This window comes from Mesocricetus auratus, unplaced genomic scaffold (assembly GCF_017639785.1).
Source record: "Mesocricetus auratus isolate SY011 unplaced genomic scaffold, BCM_Maur_2.0 Super-Scaffold_100676, whole genome shotgun sequence".
In the NCBI taxonomy this organism is placed as follows: Eukaryota; Metazoa; Chordata; class Mammalia; order Rodentia; family Cricetidae; genus Mesocricetus; species Mesocricetus auratus.
Window position 1 is genome coordinate 126,357,694 of NW_024429266.1, and position 15,220 is coordinate 126,372,913.

General features: G+C 38.2%; 1 protein-coding gene across 2 annotated transcripts in view; it reads left to right on the forward strand.

The window, feature by feature from the left end:
• Grid2 (glutamate ionotropic receptor delta type subunit 2) overlaps window positions 1-15,220 on the forward strand; it is a 1,423,232-nt gene that overhangs the window by 789,973 nt on the left and 618,039 nt on the right. The gene's annotated exons all lie outside the window — the stretch shown is intronic.

Genomic DNA, 15,220 nt, shown 5'->3' on the forward strand with positions numbered 1-15,220 from the left:
AAATTTTAACATTGCCATTCAGCACTAATAGTCTCGGCCCTAGTGAGAGGAACACACCTAAGTCATAATGTGAAGCTCTAGATATGAACATTTATCAGAACGAAAGCTACTAAAAGGCAGAATGTATGCATCACTCTTCTGGATATTTCTCTTTTCACTTTATCTCAGAGGAATTAGCTGGAGCAAACTTTATCACACTGTTTGTTTAATATCTCAGTAGAACTTATCTTTACTCTTTAACTTGAAATAGCATCTAATAAGTAATGATGTATCTCAAAATGTAATTGACAACTCAAAGTGAAGACAGACCTTATCGCTTGTGATGAAAGAAGGAAAACAAAAGTTGACAGTAAAATAAAATTATTAATGACTACAAGTAGGAAATCCACTTCTAGCAAATAGTAACACATTATCCCACATGGAATAGTTGTAATCAAAATAATTGATGCATGGTTATGGTATGTAATGCAATTATTGAAATATTAATAACAGTGCTTCAGTGTGCTTTGAGAAGTTGTCTGCAAATAAGTTCTTTTAACATATGGGCTTAAACTGCAATATTTTTTCTAATCAAGTCTTTTGGGACTTTCCATTTTGGGCAGCGTGACTGCACTCAGCTAATCGAATGTTTTCTTCTGTGAATGTTGTCAGACATCACTGTACATTCTAAATTCCTGATCATAATCCAGTAGAATTCTATTAGCACATGGATCACAGCATCATTTTACATTCAAATCTCTACACAAACTATATTTCTGGTACATTTCATAAACACTGAAAAGGTCTAATGATTTTCTTTAAATCATTAAGTAAAATTACATCCATGTCAGGTCACTGTTGCCCATCACTGACTTTGCTCTTTATAAAAGATTTGGTACCAGCATCATCTACAGAATCCTTATTGGTAGGAATAAAGCACATGAGGGTCCTAGGTGGATTCCATGGCATGTGCGGGAGAAATCCACAAGTCCTACAGAGCTTAAGTGAGATGTTTTATTAGAAAGGAATGGGAGGTTGGAAAGGAAAGATAAAAGCTGTAAAGAGACACAGAGACAGAGAGGACAGAAAAAAAGACAGAGACAAGAAAAGTCCTATCTACAGAGGAAAAGAGAGCAGAACTGGAGGGAGAGTTGTTTTTGTTTTTGTAAGGGTCCTTTGCACCTGCAAGCAGACGACATTGTGATGTAGCAGCCATAGAAACCTGAGCTGAGCAAGATTTTGCCTGAGTTCATTCTGACAAGTGACAGGGTGTAGGCCAGAATAATACCTGAATCCTTACACTCAGCATGGCACTTCTGAGAAGTATACATTCATGACTTTGATTCCAGACCTAAATCTGCATCGGCCCACCAGAGTGAGTTACAAATGGTTCACGTGATTTAGGTGGTTCCTATACATGTTACAATGAGACTTGATAGTATAAAGAATTTCCAATACACTGCACACAGTGTTACTGGAATTTAAGAGTGTGCTAACAGTTTGCAATAGAAAGTGCTATTTTGGAAAGATTATGAATCACTTTAATGTCTTGAGAATTTTGTTCTTAAGATTCTCATTTAATGTTAGAAACCATTGTCTTTTCATGTAATAAATTGTGTGTTTGGTATGGGAAGACTGACTCAGTTGAAATTACTGGAATAGATCCTGAGATAAGCTTTTTTAATAGAGATGGCTCATTCCAGAGGCACTTCCAGAAACCCCAGTGAGATACGCGGTAAGGACAAAAGCTGGTTAATGATGTCTTACCAAAAAGTGAGCATGAATGTGAGAAGATGGGGCTCCACCTGAAGACCACTCTTGTAAAAATCTGGCTGCATATTTTACCCCAGAGATGGAATCCAGAAAGGGTTTGTCATCCAATGCACAGAAGCCAGTACTATAGCCATCCTGTTACAAAAGAAAGTTTCACAGTACAATCAAGCAAAAGGGAAGTCAGAAACTGAAGAATGATACACCCTGCCTTGGTCAGCTGGGAGTGGGTGAGTTTGTAGAGGGAGGAGAGATGCTGTGTGTTGATTGGTTATTGACAAGGGGAGTGCTAGGTGTCTTTATCACACCTATTCATGTTCATGTCACCTCTGTATAGGTTACATGTTTCTTTTCAGATGTGGAGCTGAGGGAGGGCTACTATCATGATCTGTCTGGCAGATATTGAACTTACAGCTTCAAAAGTGGTAAATCAGAAGAGCTGCTTACTTCTGCATGTGTCCATTCTTGGAAGCTATACTATCCCTTGGGTGACTTTTACTATCTCCTGAATGAAAATTTAAGTATGTCAAGATGAACACAGGCATTAGAGATTTTAGAATTACCCTACAAGCAGGAAGAGGATGAAGGCATTTATTTGCCTCCCGATTTGTTGAGCTTTGACTTCAGCAATTGCCAATGTTGTTCCATTTCCACTTAAGCTTCACTACAGCACTTTGCATGTGATACATGCCCATCACATTCTAGCTATTTTGCTCTGAATGAGGATTGCTTTGTTCACTTCTGATTTGGGAAAGGCAGAAATTGGAAGGCTGGGTACCATCTGCACCTGTTGAGCTTTGTCCATTTTTGTATGTTTATAATGAGCAAAGGTACTTATAACCTTATTAAACATATAGGCTAATAAAATTGGTGAAAGTTTGAATGTCAATGTCTTAGATAATGGGAGAGGAATAAAATTGAGTGTACATGATAAAGAATTCGTGGTCAGAATTAAGGGTGTAGTAGAAATTAGAAATCTTTTGTTTTCAGGACATCTAAAACAGGCCGTGTGCATTCTACCTTTAAGAAAGAGAAATAGTGAATTTTAAGATATATTAAGGCAACACTGATCATTTCATGGAAAGAATGGATTTAAAAACATGTACACATCATGCATATTGTATAAAATGTCTAAAAACAAACAGACATAAAAATAACAGCATAGGATCACTATCATGTCTCTGCTGAGTTTGTACGAGTGTGCCTAGTGTGAACACAACATGAGTTGATTTGTCAAATACTGGAATTCTTTTCTGTATATACTAGCATTTTGTTTGAGCAGTTAGCCATTGGCACCTCAGTTCCAAAAGGCATTTTATTGCTAAACACATTTTTAACACCTTGTGATAGTTTGAATGTAATTGGCCCCCATAATCTCATAGGGAGTGCTAGTATTAGAAGGTGTGGCTTTGTTAGAGTGGGTATGATCTTGTTGGAGGCAGTTTATCACTGTGGCTGCAGACTTTGAGGTTTCCTATGTTCAGGACACCAACCAGTGTTTTGGTTGACTTCCTGTTGCCTGAAAGATGTTGGATTCTCAGCTGCTATTACAGCAGCATGTCCACATACACGCCACTATGTTCCCTGCCATCATGAATGGACTGAACTTCTGAAATTATAGACAAGTCCCAATTAAAAGTTTTAACTTTTAAGATTTGTGAAGTCATGATGTCTCTTCATAGCATGAAACCCTAGCTAAGGCACATCGTAAGATTATTTGTCAGTGGTAAGAGAAGGTAATTCAAATCCACCATCCTGAATTAATGCAGATCAGAAAGCCCAATGCTTAAAAATCTGGACAACTGTTTTTACTGCCAACTACAAGACTGCTTTACTATTAGAAAGAATGGCTCCAGAAATTTGGAAATGCAAGAAAGTGTGAAGCTTTGATTACACAATCAAAGACTTTAAGGGTCAAACCTAAGTAAACATAAACACTTTATGATGACGGACACCACAAACAGTTTAGGCAATAGCCATAAATGTTCACATTTTGAATTTGTATTCACTTTTCTTAGGACAGTCTGTAACCAATGAGAACTATATTGACATCTTCTGATTCTAAAAACTAATGTATTATGTATTATGATAATGTATATTGATACTCTTGTATTATGATACTCTTGAAACTTCCAGAACCCAAAATCTTAAAATAATATAGGCTGACCTAAACGATCACAGAAATATTGAATGACATATTCCTCATAATGATAATTGTAAGCAATCGCCTTCAACAATGATATGTTATGAGTATTGCAGGATAGAGCCAAGCGACACACAAAGTTACTATGTGAATAGCAGTAAACCAATTAACTGCCCAAACGCAGACACTTCATGCTTAATCATCATGTTGCTCTTTGCCATAGTCCCTGGGAATCATTGTCTAATTCGTCCTATACTAGCATTTGAGCCTTCTTTGTGTGTTGCCATTGCTACGTTCTGCTGAGTTGAAATTGCAGAATAACTTTCTTTGGATAAGGATCAGGTAAAGAAATACACACAAACAGACATACAACAAACATGCATATGTACTCACACTGAATAGACGTGCTTGAAGCTTTTAATCTGTTGATCACTGCAGCACATCGTCCACAACCTGAGAGCAATGTGAGGACCAAGAATCACTAAAGCAGAGTTTATTTCTCTACACCACATCGGCACAATATGGGCGTGTGATGAAACTGTAGTACCATGCTTTAACTGATCAAGTTCCTTAATGGTTTATTGCTTACCTCTCTGGGGTGTACAGGGTTCATAAGTAAACAGAGAGGTGCATTAATAATGAGAACTCCTGTGCCCCACAGACTGTTATACAATCTTCAGTTTAATGACATTTCTCATTTAAAAAAAACTGCACAGCAGTTTCTGCAACTTTGAGAAAGAGACATAGAAGAGCATTTTCATATAAAAGAACTTTGAACATCACTGCCTTCTACTTATGTTTTGAAAACGACTGTCTTCTACTCAATGTTCTGTTCCCTCAGTCTCTTTGTATTTTTTTACAAGTCTGAGCCTGCCTGCATGTATTTATGTGTACAATGAAGGATAGAGCCCACAGAGACTAGACGAGGGCTTCAGATATCCAAGAACCATGTTGGATCTGGGAACCATATCTGGGTAATCTGCAAGAGTAACAAGTGCTCTTAACCACTGAGCCATCTCCAGCTGTGTGTGTGTATGTGTGTTTATGTATACTGCATATCATAGGACTTAAATGATATGGGAATTTAGCAAAATATTTACATACATGTAGATAACAAAGTTTACACACACACACAGAAGCATGTTTGTATGTTATACAATTTTGTATTCAGAGTATCCATATATATATATATATAATTCTTTAGTGCCTGACACTTAGTAAGTACTCAATAAATAATAAATTGAATTACTTTGATTACTGAAGGACTGCAAAAATTGTTTACTAAATTTCACTTAGTAAATTCTGTATTTAACCTTGGCAACAGGCTTATGGAAATCTTACTGTCTACTGCTTATCATTGAAAAGGATACACCAGTGATGCAAATAGTGTTCTTCCTCTTGGGGAACTTACAAATGGGAATGAAATAGTATAAAATGCAACATGTCCTCTCAACTACTTGCATAATTACAATTGTGCAATAGATAAAAGGAAGAAAAGAAGTTACCATTTGAAAAGTAGCTGTCCATGGAAGTATAGAGAAGAAATAAAAATGAGGGCCATGTGGCTATTATTGCACTGTCTTTGAGAACCTCTTTTAATTCTCCCTTCCTTTCTAGTATTCCATTTCCCATTCCCCTTCTCTTTCTTCTATCTTTGCTTCACCCTAGGAAAAAAATTTATAAACCTTACCAATTAAGTTCCAATATGTCCCCAAACTGTCATTTTAAATCTTGATCAAACTCCCACTAAAGGCTCAGTCATTTATGTTGTCAATCACATTAAGGAGCTAATTTATCCTACCAATTAGCATTTCGTTATTAAAAGTAAATAAATGCTTTAATGGTATTTCCTAGTTCCTCCACTGCCTTCTACTCAATGTTAGCATGTTAGAATTTGATGAAAGAGAAATGGGCAGATGAGCTGCTCTTCATCAGAACTTTCAGAGGGGTTTGGTGTCCAAGGAGGTTCTGATGGTAAAACGCTGCATGTACAAACAAACTTGAGGCGCACTGACGTTGGGAGGCCAGAATCCATGTAGAAATCCAGATGGGGCAGATGTGTTATGGCATAATTATAATTCCAAATAAAAAGGAGGATCCTTTGAGTTTACTTGGCCAGATAGCCTGCCTGAATCTGTGATGTCCACATGCAGCTAGAGAACCTGATTCAAAAACTAAGAAGAAAGCTGGGCACGGTGATGTATGCCTTTAATCCCACTTCTTGGGAAGCAGAGGCAGGAGGATCTTTATAGAGATTGAGTTCCAGGACAACCAGGACTATATAAAGTAATCCTCAAACACACACAGTCACACACACACACACACACACACACACACACACAAATGCACGCATAAGCACATGTTCTCATGCATGAAATACCTAGGGAGATGCCTCAGCAGTAAACAGCACTGGCTATTTTTTCAGAGGATCTAGGTTTTATTCTGTAGGGGTTCTCAACTGTCTGTAACCCTATAACAAGGCTATCCAACTACTATCTGGCCTATGCAGGTTCCAGGCATTCACCTGGTACACAGGCATCTATGCAGAAAAATACTATTTTATTTTAGAGTAATATATAATATCATATATGTGTGTATATATATCATATATAGATATGTATGGTAAAGGGTGATTGAGAAAGAATCCAAAATCAGCCTCTGCCAACCACACCACCCAGACAAAACACAGAATGTTAACATAGTATATCTTTGCTTGACATAGAAAAGATATAAGGAGCCTACATTGTCAACTGAAACTCCAAAAGAATTAAAAATGGAGGTAGATGTGATGACAGCAATCTATATCCCAGCATTCTAGAGCTGAGAAAAGTATGAGGTCAATGCCAACCTCAGTTACACAGTGAATTCAAGGCCAAATAGACAAAAACTAAAGGTGTTTAAAAGAGAAGTAGAAACAATAATACAGTAATCCATTGACATAATGACAATTGCCAAGCCTTTATATTCTCAGCAAAGTATTGAAATTTTGACTTTACTTTTAATCACTGTTTAGTCTTTGTTGAACTGTACAGGAAAGAGGAAGATGGTCTATGTCATTTAATGAAGGAAAGTGAATTCCTTTGCATCGGCACCTATCCTTACGCATTGAGAAGCAGTTGGTATTACAGTGCTGGCCAACTCTCAGCGGTGGCATGATTCCATCTCCCAGGGGGTGTGGGAAGACCCAAGTGCACAGCAGACACAATAAATCTAGAAAATCCGTTTGTGAAATAACTTTGGCAGTAATGGCAAGAGGTTTTGAATGGAAATATCCATGGTCTTCCAGCTGGAAGATGAGATCACAGCTTCCAAAACAAAAGGCAGACAGAGTAGGATGGCAGATAGTGGCTGCTTGGGGAAGAATAGAAAAGAGCCAGGGCTCCATGCTGAGCCCAGGAGAACCAGACAAGGCAGTGGGCTCTGGAACAACCCCTGCTGCCCAGTAGCAACATTGGGATTTCTGGCGCCATCTGCTGGATAAGGGTGGGATTTCAAATCCCCTGAGCACTAGCACTTGTTTGCCTGCCTATACCTAGCTTAAGTGCTAAGGGGAAGGCTGCAGCAAAAACAAAAAAGCAGGCTAAAAAATGGCACTCAAAAGTGCAATAATGTGAACATGTTTATCGAGCCTTGGGAAGTGTGTAGCGCGGTGTGGTCACTAATTACAGATGCATTGTGTTTCTATGCTTTGGGTCTATAGCCCCCTCTATGATCCTATTGACCAACACAGACCACTAGGGCAGCTGGTTGGATTTTCTACACAAAATCCATAAATTCCTTACTAAAAACTACTTAGGGACTATAGACCTTATACTTTTTACCCTCTTTCTATATTTTATTGCAGAGAATACAGTGGTTTGATTTGGTTTTGCTTTTGCTGTTTTGAAAAAAAACACTGGAAGACAAGCTTGGTCTAAACTATTATGTCTAATGGGATTTAAGTGAACATAGCAGTTCACTGGCTATTCTTTCTTTGTGAAAACAGGCCAACACATTGGGTGTGCACTCCGTAGAGCTAGTACAGATCTCTCTTCTCATATTGCAGTTTCTCATATAGTTCGGTGAATTTTCAATGTCTGTTGTGGAAATGTATGAGTACATTGAAATTGATTCTAAACTGTAGTTCTCAAAATGTTTTAATCACATGAGATCGGCAGCAGAAAATAATGATACTTTGTGAAACTGCTTTGGAATTTTGTCATTCTAGATATCTCACACTGGAGACCTCTAATGCATATGTGAAGACACTAGGAGAGGATACTCATTGCAAACTTAGCATGGTTCCTTATCTCTTATCTTTCTGATGATAGTATTATGTAGGAATAATGCTTATTCTCATTGACAAACAGCAGACTAAGGCTTACCACTTGATCTTTTATCTATGGTTACACTGAAAAAAAAGGAAGTATTGATGCTGACTTTAAACTTCATGTATATGAATGTGGAGTGCTACAATACGAATTTCATGTTCATTATACTTCTGTATTGACATTCAGCACTTTGAGGAGCAATGCAGTAACAACCTGTGTTTAGCTTTGTTTAACCTACTGTTTCTCAGTGGATCTGATTGCAGAACATTGAATAATTTTTGTGGGAACACTGTTACATAGAATGTGGTGCTGGCAATGCTTATGTATGTTATTATATTATTATAGGGGAGGAGCAGGAAGCTAGTCTCTTCCATATTTCTCTAGGGGCCTGGGCCTTCTGCAGACGCCTTCCACCTGCTGCTGTGGCTGCTGTGATGCAAGAGAAACCCTTGTATAAATATTCAGGTCATCCTGCAAAGGAAACAAGTGTAATTTAGTTGAGCCACAAGCCTGAGTGAAATAACAGCATGTTGCTGTTATTGTTTAGTCAATTAAATTGTCCTCTGTACTTGTAGGATCTGTTCCACATTTAATCCCAGTGAGATGCACTCTCTGGCAGTGTGGTTGATTTCTTTGCTTAAGATTGTCGTATTTAGCACAACTAACGATTTGAGAATGAACACCGGAAGACACGATGACAAATTTGTTGGGCCTTACTAAAGACTCAGAAGTCCTAAGGTCCTGCCAGTGACAGATGGTCTGTCCGTACTCATGGCTTGTCTCCCTGACAGGGCTTGATTCCTCCCTCGCCTTCTTTTTTGCTGAATTCAATTAACGTAAGCTCAGCCTTGTGGAAGGTGGAGGGTCACCTTTGTGATAATTACATTGCTAAATGGAGAAGTGGAGCAGGCTCCATAGTGCTGCACTGTAAATGGGACAGGCTCTTTGCACACCACTGAGTACCCATGTCCATTGCTGAAAGAGACTTGCATGGTGAGAGGATTTGAATCAGATTAACCAGAAAAACCCCATTTTCCATGTCTCCTGTTACTCTGCTGGGTTCAGTTGCTGCTCCCACTGGCGGCTCTGCTCTGCTTCGCTGTGCTCCCTTCCTTCAGCTTGCTGTTTGCTTTGGTTTTCCCAGGAGTGATGCAGACTCTCGGGCACTTTTTCTAATGCATCGCAGTAATAAATACTATTACTGAATTACGAATACTTCACTATTTCATTGTGACCTAATCTTTTTGGTATTTTATTTAAAAACCACAACCACAGTTTACTAATAATCCACACGAGGCCTCGGAATTGCAGCACTGATGTGCTTGGATGCAAAAGAGACCCTATTGCTAAGAAAGAAATGAGGAGGGGAATTTTAAATTCAGTTCATTAATCCATCTCACTGATTCAAAAAGTTCACGGATAAAATGTGAGTTGTGTTGCTTAAAAAAGAAAGATGAAAAGAGATGTATACTTTTCCAGTTGCTGAGAAAAAACCAATCAGCCGAAAACTACTTAAGGAAGGACTGCTTTATTTTGATGCATTGCTCAAGAAGGAACAATACCCTTAACTTCTGGGCTGTCCCTCCAGTCCCCTCCCCTGTTATGTTAGATCAGTATAACATCGTATTTATTTTGAAAGCATGGGATCTCTTAGTGGATGTAAAGAAATCTGTGCCCCTAGTCCAGAGGATAGTGCTGCTCACATTCATGGTATGTCTTTCCAGCTCAGATAAGCATTTCTGGAAACAACCTCATAGATATACCTGGAGTGTATTTCCATGGTGATTATTTTCTCTTCTTTTATTTAAATTAGAAAAAAACACTTGTTTTAGATATCAATCCCAGTTCCATCTCTCCCCCTCTTTCCCTGCCTCTCACCTTTTATCCAGTCCCTTTTCTGCTCCCCAGGGAGAGTGAGGCCTTCCATGGGAGAATATTCAAAGTCTGTCATATCATTTGGAGCAGGGACTAGGCCCTCTCCCGTGTGTATAGGCTGAGAGAGTATCCCTCTATGTTGAATGGGCTCCCAAAGTTCATTCTTATACTAGGGATAAATACTGATCAACTACCAGAGGCCCCATAGATTGCCCAGGCCTCCTAACCGACACCCATGTTTAGGGGGTCTGGATTGGTCCTTTGCTAGTTTCCTAGCTACCTGTCTGGGGTCCATGATATTACCCTTGTTCAGGTTGGCTGTTTCTGTGGGTTTCTCCAGTTTGGTCTTGACCCCTTTGTTCATCACTCCTCCATCTCTGAAACTGGATTCCAGTCGTTCAGCTCAGTGTTTAGCTGTGGGTGTCAGTTTCTGCTTCCCTCAGCTACTGAATGAAGGCTCTAGGATGGTGTATAAGGTAGTCATCAATCCCATAATCAGGTAAGGGCATTGTTTAGATTGATAGTTGTTGTCATCCTTATTGATTACTGGACATTTCCCTAGTGCCAGATTTCTCTTTAAACCTATAATGGCTCCCTCTATTATGGTATCTCTTTCCTTGCTCTCTTCTACTCTTCCCCTGACTCAATCCTCCTGCTCCCTCATGTCCTCCTCTCCCCCCCTCTTCTCCCCTTGTCTTTCTCTTAACTCCCTCTCCCCTCCCTCCATGCTCCCAATTAGCTCAGGAGATCTTGTCCCTTTCCCCTTCTCCAGAGGACCATGTATGTCTCTCTTAGACTTAATCCAGTCAAGTTGACATCAAGAATACATTGTTGAAGAAAAAAATCTTTCCTAATAGAATTCTGACATAAGTGCATAAACAAATACAAAGAATTTAGAAATTATAGCATGCCTTGAAACAATCAAATTAATAATGTCTCCAATCCAGAATTTGGTCCTTTAACTAAGCAATGCCAATAATCTGATATAGCATTACTGAACCTTAAATGTCATGACATGGAAAGAGATTAATGTTACTATAATATTTAAATTATTAGAGAAACTGATTTGGATTTCCAGTGGTCATTCTTTATCTACACTCAGCTCCAAAGTTTCTTTATGTAAATGTGTCTTCCTCAAGAATGATCACTGTCAGCTGGGATTGGTAATCTGTGAGGATAACATCCTCCCCCTGCTTCTCCTTTTATTCTCTGCTGGTTTTCAGCCTTCCTGTTACTCGGTTAGTAGTCATTAAGTTCTAAGGTCTAAGCTGTTGATCTCTGACCTCTTTTATACCCCTATGTAAATGGTCTTCCTAAATTTCTAATGAGTTCCTTAAATTGCCTTCCTTCAGTAACATTCTGTTAAAAGAAAAATCCAAGTGCTCATGTGATCTTATACTAATTTATGAAAAAAATAACCTTGACCTAAGGAAATTCTATTCCTCTTTTATTGGACATTTCTCCAGATAACATTTTGCATGTATTATAGAGGGGAAAGTGTTTATTTGAAACATGATGCTACAGTACTATGTAGATTTGTTTGCATAAATATTCTTCATTGTTTGGTAAAGAGATATGACATCTCTAACCATTACTAAGTATCATTCTAATAGCAATGCTTTCTGACTACAAAGAAAAATACACTTGTAGAAGGAAGTCTCAAATATGTAATAATCACTAAATGTCCGGCATATACTCAGCTCAAAATTTTATCAAATCACAAAGGCTCAAGTATGCTAGTTATTGTGTCCATTAAAATTTAAGCTAATTAAAAGGTACAAAGCAGATATTAGTGTCAGTGATTTACCTTATACAAAACATACTAAATTACTTGAGAAGTAGACACAAAATATAATGTTTCATATTAGCTCAGTGTGACAGCACAGACAGACTGTGAAGAAAAGTTTTTCTCTGTGCCAGAGTCAATGTGATTTTCAATGTTCCCCTGAGAATGACATAGTGGCCTAGTCCACTTGCTGCAAGGTATAGAGAGTAGGCACCAGCAAGTAGGCTCTAATACACAGGCACAGGTATGCAGACATAGGCATGCATGTTTGGAAGTGTCCTGTATCACTTCTGTTCACAGTATGTGGACTAGAATCATGAAGGTGGCTTTGAAAGAAAGATATGGGCTCAATGAGTTTAAAATGCCATCTCAGAAAGCCAGTAGAAGACTTGCCAATTTGAAAACCTGCAAAGGGTCCTAGAAAACACTCTCTCCCTATGCACATACAGCTTACTCAAACAAAGGGGCGCACAGGTGCCCAAACATGGAAAAGGGGTCTCTGTTGATGACTTCAAAAGGAACTATGTGCACTAAGTGTTAATAACCTTTTCCTGGTTTCAAATTTATAGTGCTAAAATGATGCTGTGTTGTAGTATTCCTGGGAGGAAGGAGAGTACTGAAGATTACTTCTGTACTGCCCCTGAGGGAAGGCACACTGCATCATGGTCCAGGATGAGATGGTTGCCTGTCTTCTTTGCTCTCTCCTGTTTATTTCAAACCATGGGTGAGAGATTACTTTCACTTTCTGCACAAACTCTCCGTGTTACCATGTAGTCATCCCTCAGTCCTTCACTAGAGTAATTTCTTACCAATAATGACATGCCAGACACCCACAGCTAAGCACTGAGCCATATTCCTGGAATCTAGTTGTAGAGAGAGGAAGTAGGGATGAACAAAGGAGTCAAGACCATACTGGAGAAACCTACAGAAACAGCTGACCTGACCTAGTGAGAGCACAGGGACCCCTGTGGTATAGCTGGGGAATGAGCATTGGACCAAACCAAGCCCTCTTAATGTGGGTACCAGTTAGGATACCTGGGTAGTTTATGGGACCTCTGTCAGTGGAACCAGTATTTGTCCCTGGTGAACAAATGGTCTTTGGGAGCCTTTGGAAGGATGCTATTTCAGCCGAGACACACAGAGGAGGTTCTAGGCTCTGCCCCAAATGATTTGACAGACTTTGATGATCCCCCATGGAAGACCTCACTATCCTTGAGGAATGGGTGGGGGTGGGCATGTGGGGATTGGTGGGAGCATGGGAGGATGGGAGGGACATGGAATGGGGGACACTGATACGTAAAGTAAGATTGTTCCTAAATTAAAAAAAACAATAACGACTTGCAATGTAGAATTCTTATAGTTGAATTTTCTTAATCTGTCTTAAAAAGGACAATTAATTCCTAAATTATTTCTTCTATTTTTTGCCACTAGTAATTTAGAATCACTTTTGGGCTGTGTCATCTGTGCTAGGCCTTAATATTTTCTAATCCATATTTTAAGTTTAAGGTTTTTCTCCATATAAGCATGCATTATTCCATTTTATACAGGGATAGATTTTTCCTAAACCAAATGCTGCTGCATTTATATTTTTGAAAATTCTTATGGAACTTCCATTAATTTTCTAATGCTTTTCATTGTTGCTAAATCATTGATATGCCTTTATAACTATTAATGAAGAAAATTAAAAGTGAAAACACTTTGCTATTATTGATGTGAAGTTTAAAAAGCATTTTTCTCATTAGTTAAAACTGGAATTTGTCACATTCTTTATCCTCCATAAAAAAATCTCACCTGTAAGTGATTGTGTATACTTTAAGAATAATACTCATAGAACCTGAAGATGGAGAACAAGCTTTCATTTTTCTGATAACACATTATCTGTATTACTCAGCAAGCTTATGGGATTTGGAGGACATATATTAAAATAGTAAGAGATATCAGTGTTAAAAACAAGTGCAAACAATTATATATTTGAACTGAAAAACATGTAACAATATAGCAGTTGTGCACTGAATTACGTTTCTTATTCAAGATGCTCTGAAGCAATGCTCTTCCATAGGACAAAGAGTAACACTCAAATTCATTTCACATTTTAAAACATCGTAGATCACTCACTAATGGAAAGCATCCTCACTTGAGACCAAGTCTTGTCTACAAATACTGCCACTGAAAATATAATAATAATTTATTTGAAAGCAGCTTCACTCTTTATGTACTCTTGATATGAACTCTAAAAGCATCTTATAAAATGTATAATATGGATGTGTACAATGGAAAATTTGTTAGAAAAGCATCACATACATATGTACATACTTATACATACATATGCACTTACAAATCCGTTTGCAGACACCATAAACCCCCCCCCCCCCCCCCACACACACACACACACACTTGTTTACAGCCTACTAAGCCTATTTTTGGACTATGCCAACTAGTCAATGTGCATCAGTGAAGAATGCTACCCCACCAGGCATGGCGGTCCACACCTTTAATTAGCAAGAACTCCTTAAGTACAAAGCTACCCTGGTCTTGGTTTATATCATGTGTTCCAGGTCACCAGCCAAGGCTACATAACAGATATCGTGTGTCCATAACACAAAGAGGGATGCTCTCTCAGCCTGGACTCTTAGGGGAGTGTCTGGACCCTACCCTGAGTGAAATGACAGACTCTAGATATCCCCTATGTGGAAGGAATTGGCAATAGGGTGGGAGGATGGGGGAGATAATAAGGGGGGTGCGGGAGGAGGGGAGGGAACTGAGATTGACATGTAAAACAAGCTATTTAAAATTAAAATAATAAAAAATCAAAAATAAATAAATAAATATACCTAGACCTATTGTATTTCTTAATAAAAATGAAAATTACATTAAAAAATTGACACTTATATATTGTTGATCCATTGTATGTGTTATAATTTGTTGTGAATGTAATATAAATTGCTTTCACTGGTTTACAATTTAACTTTAGAACTGAATCTACCTCAAACACAACACAACTGTTCTTTTTTTTTCAGAATATAGTTTACTCAGAACATTAGTATATGCAGAGAGATGATAAAAACATGAATTTGTGATTGAATGAGTTGTAACACTACTTGGACATTTATCAGGTATATAATAGCTTTGAAATGTATTCAGAACAAGAGATATGATGTGAGATTTGAAATCTGTGAACTCTAAAAACATTGTTACTTGAATGTTTTTCTTTTTGAAGTTTGTATTTTCTAACATTGATAAATGTTCTTCAAGCTTTTTAGCAACTCTCCTGTGCATCTGCCAGCAAATATTGCTGCATCTACATGACTTTGCTGATGGCTTTCCATCTGTAACTGACTCATGACTTTTTTAATAGTA